Raw genomic sequence first — 14,343 nt, 5'->3', positions numbered from 1 at the left:
TTCATATTGCTGCTAAAATTAAGAGCCCTTTATTAGCATAATTACCTTCCCAACATAAGAGGAAAAAGTTTTTTAGAGCAAGTTGGTTTCTTGTTGGAATGATCTATAAGAAATATTCCAAATGCTTAAAACTCTCTCCCTACATACACAGAGAGCACCACTGCATGGCACTATCACACTACTCTTTACCCTACTCAGAAAAAAAAAAAAACTGGTTCCCAGATAATGAAAATAACAAAATAACTCTTGTCAGATGTCTCAGCAGAAGATAAAAATCATGAACTAATTGCTTCTTTTTTTTTTTTTTTTTTTTGCGGTATGCGGGCCTCTCACTGTTGTGGCCTCTCCCGTTGCGGAGCACAGGCTCCCGACGCGCAGGCTCAGGGGCCATGTCTCACGGGCCCAGCGGACCGGAGCACGAACCTGCGTCCCCTGCATCGGCAGGCGGACTCCCAACCACTGCGCCACCAGGGAAGCCCATTAATTGCTTCTTAAATACATTTTCCCTCATAGTCTGTACTTATCGCCTAGAATTGTATGTAATGTCAATTTTTTTCCCTCTTCTCAAAAGGCAGGCAACAGATGATTTCACCACTGCTCCCCTGCTTACTTGCTAACATTTAGAGGAGGAAATATAACTCATTTTGAAAGTCACTTGGGTGAAAACTTTTCTGTTTTCAAAAAAAGTAGTAGAGTCTCCAGGACTTGAGACATGGATTTGGGTTTCAATTTATAGTTAGAGAACCATTCATTTCTTGATTCCAAAATAGAGGTCAAATTTCAGATCACAGAAAGCTGCGCAGCAATGCTAAAAGAAGAAAGAACACTATACTTCCAGTCTGCAAAAGCCAACAAAAACTGAGACTGCATAGTCACTGATATGTAGCGTTATTCCTGCCGAAACAAAGTCCTTTCATTAAAAAATAACAATTCTCTTATTTGACAGATTTGGAATTGTTACTTTGCTTTTAGGAAATCCACAAAAGAGAAAAAATTAGTCCCTATGTCCTGGAGCAGAGGTGGTAAGTCAAATAAGAATACCTCTCCAGGGATCACATGTGTTTTAATTTACATAAATCAATATTATTTTACCAAAGTCTGATTTGGGGTACTTTCCTGGTGGCACAGTGGTAAAGAATCTGCCTGCTAATGCAGGGGACACGGGTTCCATCCCTCGTCCAGGAAGATCCCACAAGCTGCAGAGCAACTAAACCTGTGCGCCACAACTACTAAGCCCACGTGCCACAACTACTGAAGCCCGCATGCCCTAGAGCCCGTGTTCCACAACAAGAGAAGACTTCACAATGAGAAAGAAGCCTGTGCACCACAACGAAGAGTAGTGCCCGCTTGCCACAGCTAGAGAAAGCTCGCGTGCAGCAATGAAGACCCAACGCAGCCAAAAATAAAATAAATTGAATAGATAAATTTTTAAAAACTCAGGTATGCTTTAAAAAAAAAGTCTCTAAGTATAACATCTGGATCATTAAAAAAAATAGAAGCAAAGTCTCATTTGGAAAGGATCAACTGTAGCAGAACTCTTGCTAAATGTCAAAGGAGTCACTTAGGAGGAAAATTTTACCCTGGATTTTCCATCAAATTTCAATGCTATGCAAAGAGGGAAGAAATCCTGACATGCTCATTTGTTCAGCCACAACCCACATGAAATTAGTTCACACCATGAGAAAAGGCCCAAGTTATAAACCCACCACTAGTACAATAATAGAGCACCCTGGAGGAACTTCAACACTACCACCTTGGAGCAGATGGATGTTCCCAGAGGGACATGGCTATTTGAGCAGTGGACTAGATGTCAGCTTTCACTAGTTCCCACAGCTAGATGCCTCTGTGCTATTAACAAACTGCACAACCACATGTGATAGCCTTGGGCCCAAGCAGCAGCTGTGTGCATCACCTGGGCTGATGGAATTATTCCTCTGAGTGTTTGATCTGGGCCCACTGTCTCACAGGATTGTGTTAGGTACAGAATACATGGTCCATATTTCTATACAGGCAATCTTTAAATATCATGGTAAATTTTACTTATCTCATTCTCCTTATAAAGAATTCCATTAATATAAATCTAGCTGTAAATCATCACTACAGTAATTATCTATTAGAAGTATTTTTTGAATATTTACTTATAATTTAATATTGACTCAAAAGATTAATATGAACCCCACATTAGTACTATTAGCTATTAAGGCAAAAATCAATAGGGTCTGGAACAATAGAAATATAATAAAATGGTAAATGATGTCAACCAGGTATGCATACTTATAAAATTATATTGGTCTAAAATTTAATACAATAAATTGTTATATTTTCTTGTCTCAGTATCCAGGTAAGTGATCCATTCACAATGTCAGACCTCAGGAAGATAATCACCTGCCTGTGTGCCACCAACACAACGGTGTTTAGTATCAAGAAGACGATCCTAGACATGTACAATGTAGTGTCATTCAGAAGACAATTTCAACTATCTTGAATTATCTGGGTGACAAAATCCTCTTTTCTGATACATTGGAAATCAAGGGGATCTTTGTCATTTGTTTTCAGTCTCAATGTATGCTTTGGAAAGAGCTGATAGCTCTGTAAATTGATTTAGCTACATACTCCTGATTCCCATTTTGCAGCACCCAAAGGCCACTTTAATAAAACTCCCGGGAATTTAAATATTGAAGAAATACCGCATAAGGCAAAATCAATAGTCAAAGAATGACTCAATATGGTAGCTGTGGCAGGAGCGTGGCTGGAATGGGGAAGAGCTCAGCAATACTGACTGCACAGCCAGCCATCTAAAACACACTCTACCTTTCCTGTTTGGGCAGACTAGATTCTCAGATCCTGGTGGTATTCTGAACCTAATTCTCTTGCTTGTCTACTGATTCCTTGAGCTACTTAGTATCCCTTCAATACGTTTATTTTTTGCTTAATTCAGATAGAATTGGTTTCTGTTGTTCTCAATCAAGAACTGAGTGATACAGGTGCATAGAAGGTGTTGTGAGTATGTATATCAGTGAGAGACTTTTATTCCCTGGGACATTTTTATTCACAGTGCTGCTCTAGTAACTATATAGCTTTATTTAAATAGTCTTGAATAGTCATAATAAAATTTTCAGCTTGGGAAAATTTGTTGATGGTTAATATATGCTGAAATCCTAAGAGATTTTTCCAAGGTTCTGCCTCTTCAATCTTGGAAGCCTAACTGCATTTCTATTCTGAATTCACTGATAAGTAGCTACTCTAAAGTATGGTATATTTAAAATTATAACATGTTCCAGTGTATTATTCTGTATATTTTTACTCAAAAAAATTACTTTTGATTTTCATAAAGGTGATACAACTTACACAAGTATGACTGGGGCAAATAATCCATTTTCCAACCAACCACCGAATAGCACTATTTACCAATAATTTATAACACATGGCTTAAGTACAGTAATAATGCAAGTGCTTTTACAGGATAAATGTAAACTCAGATCAATATAATTATTTTGAAAGGTGTTTTATGAGAAATGGTATACAAAATTCTATACTGTATTAAAAAACTTATTAAATTGAAGTTCTACATTATCTATGTGAGTAATGTTAACTTTGAACATTATACAGAAGAAGGTAGAACATGAAGTCAAAACTTCTAGAGCATGTGTATTTTTTTGGCAGTCTAACTCCTAGATTAAAATATCTGTGGGTCATTAAGTAGAAAGGAAGGGGAGGGCAGACTTGCCTCAAAACATTTTTTTTTAATTGGAACTGCCTTATCCTAGTACAGAGACTTGACTGTAAAATGTGATGACAATTACTTTTTAATGATTTTGTACTGACTCATTATGAGAACAAAGATATTTAAGAATAATCATAAAGGAGTACTTGTGATATAGCTAGTGTATATTAAAGAAGTGTGAAAAGATACTTAACTGATAGTAGGAAGAAATAGTTTATGAATTTTTTAAGAGCTATGAATTTTTTAAAGAGCTAAAAATTTTGAGTTAAATGTCCCCAAACCTTCAGTAACAACTACTAGAATTCTATAAGATATTTTACTACCTTCCCCCTTTTAAAAAATATTTCAATATTATTTAATAAGGCAAATGCAACAGCGCTCTAAAAATAGCACAAATGATGATGACACATACTACATAGAAAGATAAATAAAATATACTGAATCCTCTTGTATGGCAGGCACTGTGTTAAATACTTTATGAACACTAGTTTATTTAATCAAAATAATCACAAGGGAATTGAAACAATTTCCCTCCTTTTTCGACAATTAAAAAAAAAAGGAAACTGAGACTCAGAAATAGCAAGTACTTGCCCAGGAGGGATTACACAGCTGGCAAGGTAGCAAGTGCTCAGTTACATTTACATGCCTGCTTCCTCCACTTACAAAAGTTCTATATTGCAGGTGATGCCATTGTTACCATGCTGTCTAGATACCACAAGTAAGTCATTCTTATTAGCATTGTTATTAATAACAACCATCAGTGCTTCCTCATCCATATATTGATCTGCAGTAACTAGCTTTCCTCATAGATCTGGATTGAGTAATGTTCTAGCCTACTTAAGAGATTTAGTCCTGTATCTTGAGCATTTATTGAAAAGCCTGCGTCTTCTCCTCTTCTTGGAATGGGGCAGAACATTAGTCCCCAATTCTAGCTGTTAGGAATACAGCACCATATAATGGCTGTTAGTTCAAAGGATATATTGATACTACATCATGAAGACTTACACCCTAAATCCACAGAGTTTCACAGCCTAACCGGCACCCTAGCTGCACCTTTAGAAGTACCATTCTAACTTTCTATCAGGCTTTCAGATTCTGGGTGATGATAAGGTACACTGTTTGATTACTGTATCCCACTTTTACATGACCTTTGCCATATAATTGGTTCCTTGTTCTGAAGTGATGTTACACGCGATCTCATTAAGTAAAGACATTTTTTGAACTCTCAGGTAGTGGTCTTGGCCAAGAAAGCAGGCAGGAAAAGGAAACCCTCATCAGAAATATTTATCAATTACAGTAAGGATGAAATGCTCCCTCGTTTGGGTATAAGGGGTGTATAGTAATTAACTTGCCACCATGTGGCTGATTGATCTCCTTAAGAGCTTGTACCACAGTGAGGAATCCATTCTGTCTTTGCTACTTATGATTTAAATATTCATCACTGGCAATAGCTAAACCATCCTTGGTGAGAAGAATCCCATGCAATTGGACCCATATATAGCCTTTAATTCTACGACCATGGCATGGGCTATTCTGCAAGTACTGGGTGTCCAAGGACAGGAACTGGCTGATCTGATGTATGCTGGATAAGTTATCCTATTCATCAGTTTGTTTAGTTCTTTTCCTTCAGTGAGTTCCCACTGCTGGACACTGACTTGACACACAAATGCTTATACTTTTATACTCTCTACCATAGGTTCAATCATATACTTCCTCTTAACATCTTCTTTCTTTGAATGTGTAATCATATTCATTCCAGGCCCCTTACCAACCAGTCAAGCCAATCATCACTACCCCCAGATCTGAAAACCCTTATTTCCAGTTACTTCTCCCTTTTTTGCAAAATTAATGGCCAGATATACTGTTCAAAGGTCGGTCAAATGGAAGGATTTCCTCTCACTACTGTATTTCAGTACTAACTCCAATGGGAGTTGTGGTGCTGTGAAAATCCATTTTTATCTTTCAACAACTTGATATATTCAACTATCAAGGCAAGGCATTTTCCTAAAGAAACATTAGAATTTTCCCACTACTCCAAAGAAGTACAATAAATAACTTTACAGTGAAGGGCCCAGGAGAACACACAAGGTGCCCACAGGTCCCCGAGCAGCTGCAACGGCAGAGGTGCCCAGAGTACTGACACCTCCACCAGGTCGTCCACAGTCGTGGCTTTCTCCAATGTGACCCACTGGCCTTTCCAACTGCTTTACAGAATAAGCATTACACCAATATACCCATGAACCAATATACCCATGAACCAATCTGAGTTTGTTTGTTTTCTCCTGTATCACATGGCCATAGGGAAGGTCCTATAGTGCCTATGGTGTGAACTGAGAAAGATGTATTGGTGCAATGGATGTGTGTGACACTGGTGAGGCTATTGTCACCAGCAAAGTCCATTAACAATTCCCAAGAAATAAAAACAGAATCTAAGTAATAAAATAAAGCCTGACCTTACTTTTTTCTTTGTGCTCGGTCTAGTTTCACTTGGTCATAGGGTGTTGCATCCAGAGGCTCCCACCTAGCCTTTCAGACCAGAGTTCTAGTGTGAAATGGCTGTGCCCCAAACTTTAGCTTGGAGGACCAAGTGCAGAAGCGATGAGCACAACACTTCAATTCAAGATGGCAACAGAGTACTGTGTTCAGACATGCTGCATTCAGCACTTTGATCTAGAGTACTGTGAACAGCACAGCTGCACCTGACCTGCAAGGACTCTGTCCCCCTCCCGTCTACAAGAACACTATAAAGCAGCCCATGAAGGGCTTTTTGGGGAGAGTGTGTACTCTAAAGAGCAAGCTTGCAACTCTCTATTCTTTGATCAACTTTCCTTTGCTTCTGTACCAAACTTGGCCTTGTTCCATTGGCTCAAAGGACACTGGGCAGGAGGATCCTTGTTGAGCACCAACTCAGGACGGTCAGTAACAAAATTTTGGCAACCTAGATGGGATGGACTGTGGCCTTTTCACCTGCACCTATCCACTAGGCTCTGGCTCTCCCTGGCTCCAATGGGAGGGCAACGGAGGCTTTGGGAGGTTTGTGTGAGGATTCTTAACTCTAATCTTTGAGTAACACTGACAGGGTAGAATGGGGATAGCCTTTGGCCAAATTCAGCAACTCCGCCCAGCAAGCTGATATCCAGGTGTGGTGTGCACACAGCGGAGCCCCCAGAGTAGTCTAGACTGTGTCCCCTTGAGGGGATTATACTGTGGCATCACTGGCTGGCCTTTCTGCAGTACCAAGTACCCACGAAATTGTGGATGAGAGGGAGCCACGGTAGTCTTGCCCACTGTCTTGCCAGTAGTGCTGTCCTTTTGACCCCTGTACAAGGCAGTAACAGCCACACCAGGGCTTTTTGCCCTCCTTGCTGACCTCCAGGGGTCAACAGTAGCATTCTCCATAGTCACTTTCTGTTTGGTAAAGAAAAGTAGCCAGCCCTGTGAGCCAAGAGACAAGATGTGGCTCAGGTAGTAAGGAACAGCTGACAGAATAGAAAGAAGACAAGGATGCTGGGTCTGAGTTCAGGGGAAGGCACCAGGGACTCTGGAGTGCAAAAAGGTCCCAAACTAGGTACTGGATAGGTGATTTGACCTTTTTCAGTCAGCACAAGTTTCTCTGAAGTGGGCTGGGGAGTCCTGTGAACCACTTACAAGACCCAGGAACCTTATTAGCAGAAAGCACTGTGAGCTGCTGGCAAGAATAGAAAACACCCAGCCCACTGGACCCATTCTCTGCCCTCTGTTTATGAGGTAAACCTTGGGTGATTCCTTATCAAAATCTGTCAGTTGGAATAAGATAAAGGAAATCAATTAGGAGCCAACAGAAAACCTTTGGCATTCCTAGAGCACCTCATGGAATGCCTCCGAATCTATACTACCATAGCCCCTGAGTCACTAGAAGGGAATGCAATCCTGAGGATGTATTTCATTTCCCAAAGAGTCCCCAGTATTAGGTGTAAACTTCCGAAACTGGGAATAGAACCAGATACCCCTACCTCTCACCTGGTGAAGGTTGTATACTATATGTTTAATAACTGAGATATAGAGGAGGAAAAGTCAGAAGCTAAAAAGACCCAGAGGCAAGCCCACCTACTGGCTACTGCCCTCCAGTGTCAACTGGTCGGCACAGGAATCTGGACTAACTGCCCATGGAGACTCAAATTCTCTGGTGAGTGACCCACAGCCCCACTGAGGGACAGCAGCCAAGGAAATTAGGATCCAGTCAGTGCACCATATGTAAACAAGAGGGACGCTGGAAGGGAAAATGCCTTTGCTGCCCCTGAAGGGGGATGGAAATGGCAGATCCCAGCCACTACCCTTGAAGGCAGAAGCCCAAACAGATGAAGAATGACAGGGCCAGAGGGCCCCTAAGCTGACCCCTGAGGAGCCTCGGCTGACACTGGACAGGGGGAAAGCCTGTCAAATTCTTAGTCAATACCCATGCCACTTACTCAGTTCTGAACACCAGATTAAGGAAACTTGGTCACAAGAGCTAAGGGAACAGAATGGCTATCCCCTGAAAGTTCAATTCAAGTTCAGGCTATGCTTTTAGACAACCCAGTGGCTACCATAAAAACGGATCCTGTGCCAAATCCTTCCACCCTGCTACCCACAGAAACAGGGCCCTTAGAGCATGATTGTATAGAAACCAGAGACACAATGTATTCACCCCAACTTAGGAAGTGAGCCTCTCCCAAATGCTGAAGAGGAATGGTTCACAGATGAGAGAAGCTTTATGAGAGGAAAAAAGTCTGGTGGGATACACAGCAACCTCCCAGATCCAGTCATAGACGCAAGAAGCCTACCCCCAGGGATTTCTGCCCCAAACGCCAAGCTGACGGCCCTCACTAGAGCCTTAGAGATCGGGACAGAGAGATTTTAAATGTTTACACAGATTTCCAGTATGTGTATGCCATGCTATATGCACTTGGGGCTATTTGGAAGGAAAGAGGTATGCTTATTGTGGAGAATAAGCAGGTGAAGCATGGCTTAAACATACTGAAGCTCTTAGAAGCAGTACAGCTTTTAAAAAAGGTGGCAGTGAGCCACTGTAGGGCTCACCAAAGGGGGATGCAGAGGTAATAAAGGGAAACAAGGCAGATGCAACTGCCAAAAGAGCAGTCCTAGAACCAGTATCTTGTCAACTACCCCTCATGTATCAAAGGCCAGATCCATCCAATTATTCACAACCTACACAAAGGAAGAATTAGACAAAGTCCAAAACTGGGGCTTCAACAGAGATCTATGGGGCCGTGAGTAGCTAGTTAATGAACAAGGGCAATGCTTTCTTCAAACCGCAGCTTGTCAAGCCATCAGGGAGGCTCCTTGATCACGGAACTTACTTTGGAAGGGAAGTCTTATATAATTGGCTAGTTGGGGTCATGGTAACTTCTGGTAAGAAAAGTATAATCAGTCCGTTAGTTGAGGCATGCCCCATCTGCACAATAAACTACCCCAACACCAGAACCCCCAGGTAAGGCCCATCAGACCAGAGGGACATATCCTGGAGAAGACTGACAAATTGATTTCACTATCCTGCCGAAAGTTCCAGGCAATTTCAGGTACCTCTGGGTGCTAGTAGACACATTTTCTGGGTGTACGGAAGCATTTCCCGCTAGAACCGAAAGAGCAGCTGAAGTGGCTGAGGCATTACTAAAAAAAAATAATTCCCATGTTTGGGCTCCCGGGGTCCCTACAAAGTGATAATGGTCCAGCATTTGTGTGCTCCACATGCAGTCAGCCCCAAGAGACAAATTAAGTGCATCTGAACTCATATATGATAGACCCATTCCCCAAGCCCGAGAAAAGGGATACCTTAACCCCCTTGAAATGAAACAACTCAAATATGCCCTCCAAGTAGGAGAAACCATGAAAGCTCTCATGGACTACGGCAACCAGGTACAGGCAGCATCCACCTACCTGGCCCTCCATCCCTTAGCCGTGAGACAGGGTGACCCTAAAAACCTGGAAAAGTAGCAGCCTGCAATATCAGCTCACTGCTAAGTGGAACAGACCCCACTTGGTGATCTTAAGCACCCCTTCTGCCCTGAAGATACAGGAGATCCCTCTGTGAGCACATCACACTCAAGTGAAGAGGGCCCTTGAGCCCCAACCTCCGGAAAGACAAACCTGGGGAAATGGACCCCCTTGACTACTCATGTGAACTTCTCTCTGACCTGAAGTGTGACCAGGGATATTCAGGCCATGGCAGTGAACCTCATAATCAGGAAAAAGACCTATAGGCAAAAGACCTCCATACCTTCATTTTTAGGAAAAATTTGGCATGTGGCCATTATTCTCTTGCTAACATTTGGGGGATGTGTATCTTAAATTATCTGGTGTTCTTTGTCTCCAAAAGGTTAGACAAATGCTATTTGCTCACAGATACAAACAGTTAGGACCTGGTGACAATCAAACATCTCTAAAGGTAGCTGTGGAGAAGTTCTGCTCTACTACCCGGGGTTATGACGACGCCCAAACTCAGCAGAAAGTAGTTACAGAAGACATTCCTTCACCCCTCAGTGCCCCTCAAGAATGAGGAGTAGAACAAAAGACAGAGGAGAGATTTATCACCGGCAAAGCCTGTTAACAATTCCTGGGAAATATAGAATTTGGGTAATAAAATAAAGTCTAACCTTTTTTCCTTTGTGCACAGTCTAGTTTTACTTGCTCGTACGGTGCTGCGTGCAAAGGCTTTCACCCAGGCTTTCAGACCAGAGTTCTTCAGGTAATGTGGCTGTGCCAACACCTCACACCACGAGCTGAAGCGCCGCGCGAGTCACCTCAATTCAAGATGGAGGCGGCGGTCCGTGGGCGGAGACGCTGCGCCGGACTCAGTCCGGAGCGTGGGCAGCGCAGCTGCGCAGCTGCGCCCGCCCTGCGAGAACTCCACCCCCTCCCGCTGACAAGACCCCTATAAAGCAGCCCCGCCCACAGCCTGTCGGGAGAGCGTGTGCTCGAGAGCTAGAGCTCGGGACTGTACAGTCTCTGATCAGAGAATAAAGCTTTCCTTTGCTTCTGAACCAAACTCAAACTCAGTCTCCTTCTTTTGGCTCAGACAACACTGGGAAGGAGCACCCTTCTGGGGGACTGACGCAGGAGGGTAACTATCTGTTAATGTAACTTCTTGTGCACCCTGGACTCATTAATATCCTAACTTAATATACTATTCCTATCATATTGTAACCGAGCAGGACCCTATGGGCCTTTCCCAGGACAGACCCTTCCCATATCCTCTGCGTTAGCTCCTCTCTGAAGTACCTAGATAGTAGTATCTGATGTATATTTCCTGAGTTTTTCAGATGCTGAAAAAACACCAAAAAATGGAAGAAACTAACTGCCTGATGATTATGAACATGTAGCCTCCAGACCTTCTGGCACCTAAAGATTGATAATGTTAACCACCATGTTACCTCAACATCAATCAGAGAATTGGACACAAGCTGACCACATACCCTGGGATGCCCCTCCCTCACATTGCCTTTAAAAATGTTTTGCTGAGCTATACAGTAGGTCCCTATTATTTATCCATTTATATATAGTAGTGTATATATGTCAATCCCAATCTCCCAATTTATCCCTCCCCTGCTTCCCGCCTAGTAACCATAGCTTTGTTTTCTGCATCTGTGACTCTATTTCTGTATTGTAAATAAGTTCATTCACACCATTTTTTCCCTCAGATTCCACATGTAAGTGATATGATATTCGTCTTTCTTTGTCCGACTTACTTCACTCAGTATGACAATCTCTAGGTCCGTCCATGTTGCTGCTAATGGTGTTATTTCATTCTTTTTTATGGCTGAGAAATAGTCCATTGTGTATATGTACCACATCTTCTTTATCCACTCTTCTGTTGATGGACATGTAGGTTGTTTCCATGTCTTGGCTATTGTAAATAGTGCTGCAATGAACATTGGGGTGCAGGAATCTTTTCGAATTATGGTTTTCTCCAGATATATATGCAGGAGAGGGATTGCTGGATCACATGGTAGTTCTATTTTTAGTTTCTTAAGGAACCTCCATACTGTTCTCCATAATAATCCTCCATAATATCAATTTACATTACCACCAACAGTGTAGGAGGGTTCCCTTTTCTCCACACCCTCTCCAGCATTTACTGTTCATAGATTTTTAAATTTTCTTTTCAACAACTACACTCAAAGAAAATATGTTTTTACTATCACAATTTTCTGGAAGAGACAATTATGACACAACTATTTTCCTTTTTAAAATGTATTTATTTGTTTATTAAATGGAATTAATACATGGTCTAAATTTATCTCTAGTCAAAAATAGAACAGGGTCAATGTCTGACTAATGAAGCAACATCCCCTCATCAACTGGCCAAATAATTGCACAGCTAAATTAATTCCTTTGGTTTAAGAAGGAATTAAAACAAAAATAGAAACATTGACTCTATACAGTTATTTTTACTTAGGAATGACAAGAGGCTGTATAAGACAGAATATATATTCTTATAGTAAAAGGAATAGAGTACTTGAAATTTTCCAGAAAGATGGAGACTTGAGTTTGACATGAATAAGCAATCTTCCCTCCCAATTTCCTCCATAACATAAAACAACAGTCAGAGCAGCAAAGTCAATAAAACAGGAAGGTTTTTAATAATAATAAATTATTTCAAGTGACAGAAAACTCAACATTTTAAGCCTTTAATGAAAATATCAGCATTAGCAAAACTGTGGAAGAAATAGAACTCTCATGTATTGCTGGTAGGAATGTGAATTTTATGACCATTATGAAATATTGTCAGCATCTACTGAAGCTGAATATGTGCCTATCCTTTGGCCTGGTGATTACATGCCTAGGTGTGCACCCAACAGAAATGCATACATATGTTCACTGAGAAACAAGTTCCAGTATTTTCAGAGAATTACTATCAATAATAGCCTCCAACAGAAACTACCCAAATGCTATCAGCAGAAAAATGGATAAGTAAATCATGGTATATTCACACAATGAAATCCAGAATACCAATAAGAATAAACAAACTGGAACTACACGTGACCATATTAATGCCTCTCACAAACAAAATATCAAGCCAAATAATCCAGACCAAAAATTAATATATATTCCATTCATATAAAATTAAAACATGACAAAACTAATCTATACTGTTAGACTACAGGACAGTGGTTACCCTTGGATGTTACCGATTAACTGGAAGAAAGCATAAAAGGAGCTTCTGGGGTAGTGGTAATGTTCTGTTTCTTGATCTAGGTTTGAGTTACACAAGCTTATTCAGATTGTGAAAATTCATAATTTATGATATTTCAAAAATTATTTTTTAAACTCCTTAGCAAAATAGGCATTTATTTTTTCACACAATTTAAAACTCAGACAACTTGTTTCTCAGGAAGGCAGAGTTTGCCCATTTCTCAGTTCTTTTCGCATCTGTGTTGACTTATAAGACTATGCATGGTGTGAAAAAGACTTTCAGCCATTCCAGATATTTCCTTTCAAATATAAACATAGTGGAGAAATGAATTTCTCATTCTATGAATGCCTTGTGCCTCAGCCGACTGTTCTCAGCTCTATGATCATTGTTTGAGCCAATCAATAGAGCTACCCAGAATAGAATGTGCTAACGACTGGTTTCAGTCAAACATGCTCCCCTGAATTCTGGGTAGAGATGTGTGCCTATTTTGCCTTCTCTTTTTCTCCTCATTGATCCCTGGAACATGAATTTAATGGCTAGAAGTCCTTGAGACAATATTTTAAGATAAATGAAAAAGAAGTTAAACCAAAAGGAAGAAAATTAGTAAAGATTAATGCTGAAAATAATGAAATTTAAAAAAAGGATAAATGAAGTATATAAATTTTTTTCTTTTTAAAATTACCAATATAATAAATAATTTTCTTTAAGATTGATTAGAAGATAAAAATAAAGTCAAATTTAAAATACACAAACATGTGTGTGCATGTGTGTGTAGAAGAAAGGAAACATTACCAGATATATGAAAGAGGAGCTTATACAAAATGTGAAAGACTAATACATATTATTCACGAAAAAAAGTAAAATAAAGTCTAGATGATATGGATTATTTACACACCAAGTGTACAATATCAAAACTGGCCAAGAAGTAAAAAGAAATTATAAAAGGGATTAAATGTTTAAAGATAAAATCAATGTATTGTTTTACAATTGAATTTTATTGCAGAAGTTTTAACAATTAAAAAGAAAAGAAACATTCTAAATATCCATTTACAGAATGGTTAGATAAACAGCTCATTTATGCTATGAAATATTATGCAACTATCAAATAAAATTATTTACATTTCTCACTATTGATGAGATCTGATTTAAATGATGTATTGTGTGAGAAAAGCAGTTTGTAGCTTTTTTTTTTTTTTTTTTTTTTTTTTTTGCAGTACGCGGGCCTCTCACTGCTGTGGCCTCTCCTGTTGCGGAGCACAGGCTCCGGACGTGCGGGCTCAGCGGCCGTGGCTCATGGGCCCAGCCGCTCCGCGGCATGTGGGATCTTCCCGGACCGGGGCACGAACCCGTGTCCCCTGCATTGGCAAGCGGACTCTCAACCACTGCGCCACCAGGGAAGCCCCAGTTTGTAGTATTGTGTTAGGTAAATATTAATTTTACTTAATTT

General features: G+C 40.5%; 1 long non-coding RNA gene across 2 annotated transcripts in view; it reads right to left on the bottom strand.

Annotated features, from left to right (window-relative positions):
- LOC307186553 overlaps positions 1 to 10,716 on the bottom strand; it is a 472,211-nt gene extending 461,495 nt beyond the window's left edge. For both annotated transcript variants that reach the window (XR_013828404.1, XR_013828405.1), the window contains exon 1: positions 10,357 to 10,716. This is a non-coding gene — a long non-coding RNA (uncharacterized lncRNA). The remainder of the gene's footprint in view (positions 1 to 10,356) is intronic.
- Between the last annotated feature and the right edge of the window lie 3,627 nt (positions 10,717 to 14,343).

The sequence above is a fragment of the Stenella coeruleoalba genome (assembly GCF_951394435.1).
Source record: "Stenella coeruleoalba genome assembly, chromosome: 5".
Classification (NCBI taxonomy): domain Eukaryota; kingdom Metazoa; phylum Chordata; class Mammalia; order Artiodactyla; family Delphinidae; genus Stenella; species Stenella coeruleoalba.
The sequence above is the reverse complement of the archived record's forward strand: the minus strand, read 5'-3'. Positions and strand labels throughout refer to the sequence as shown.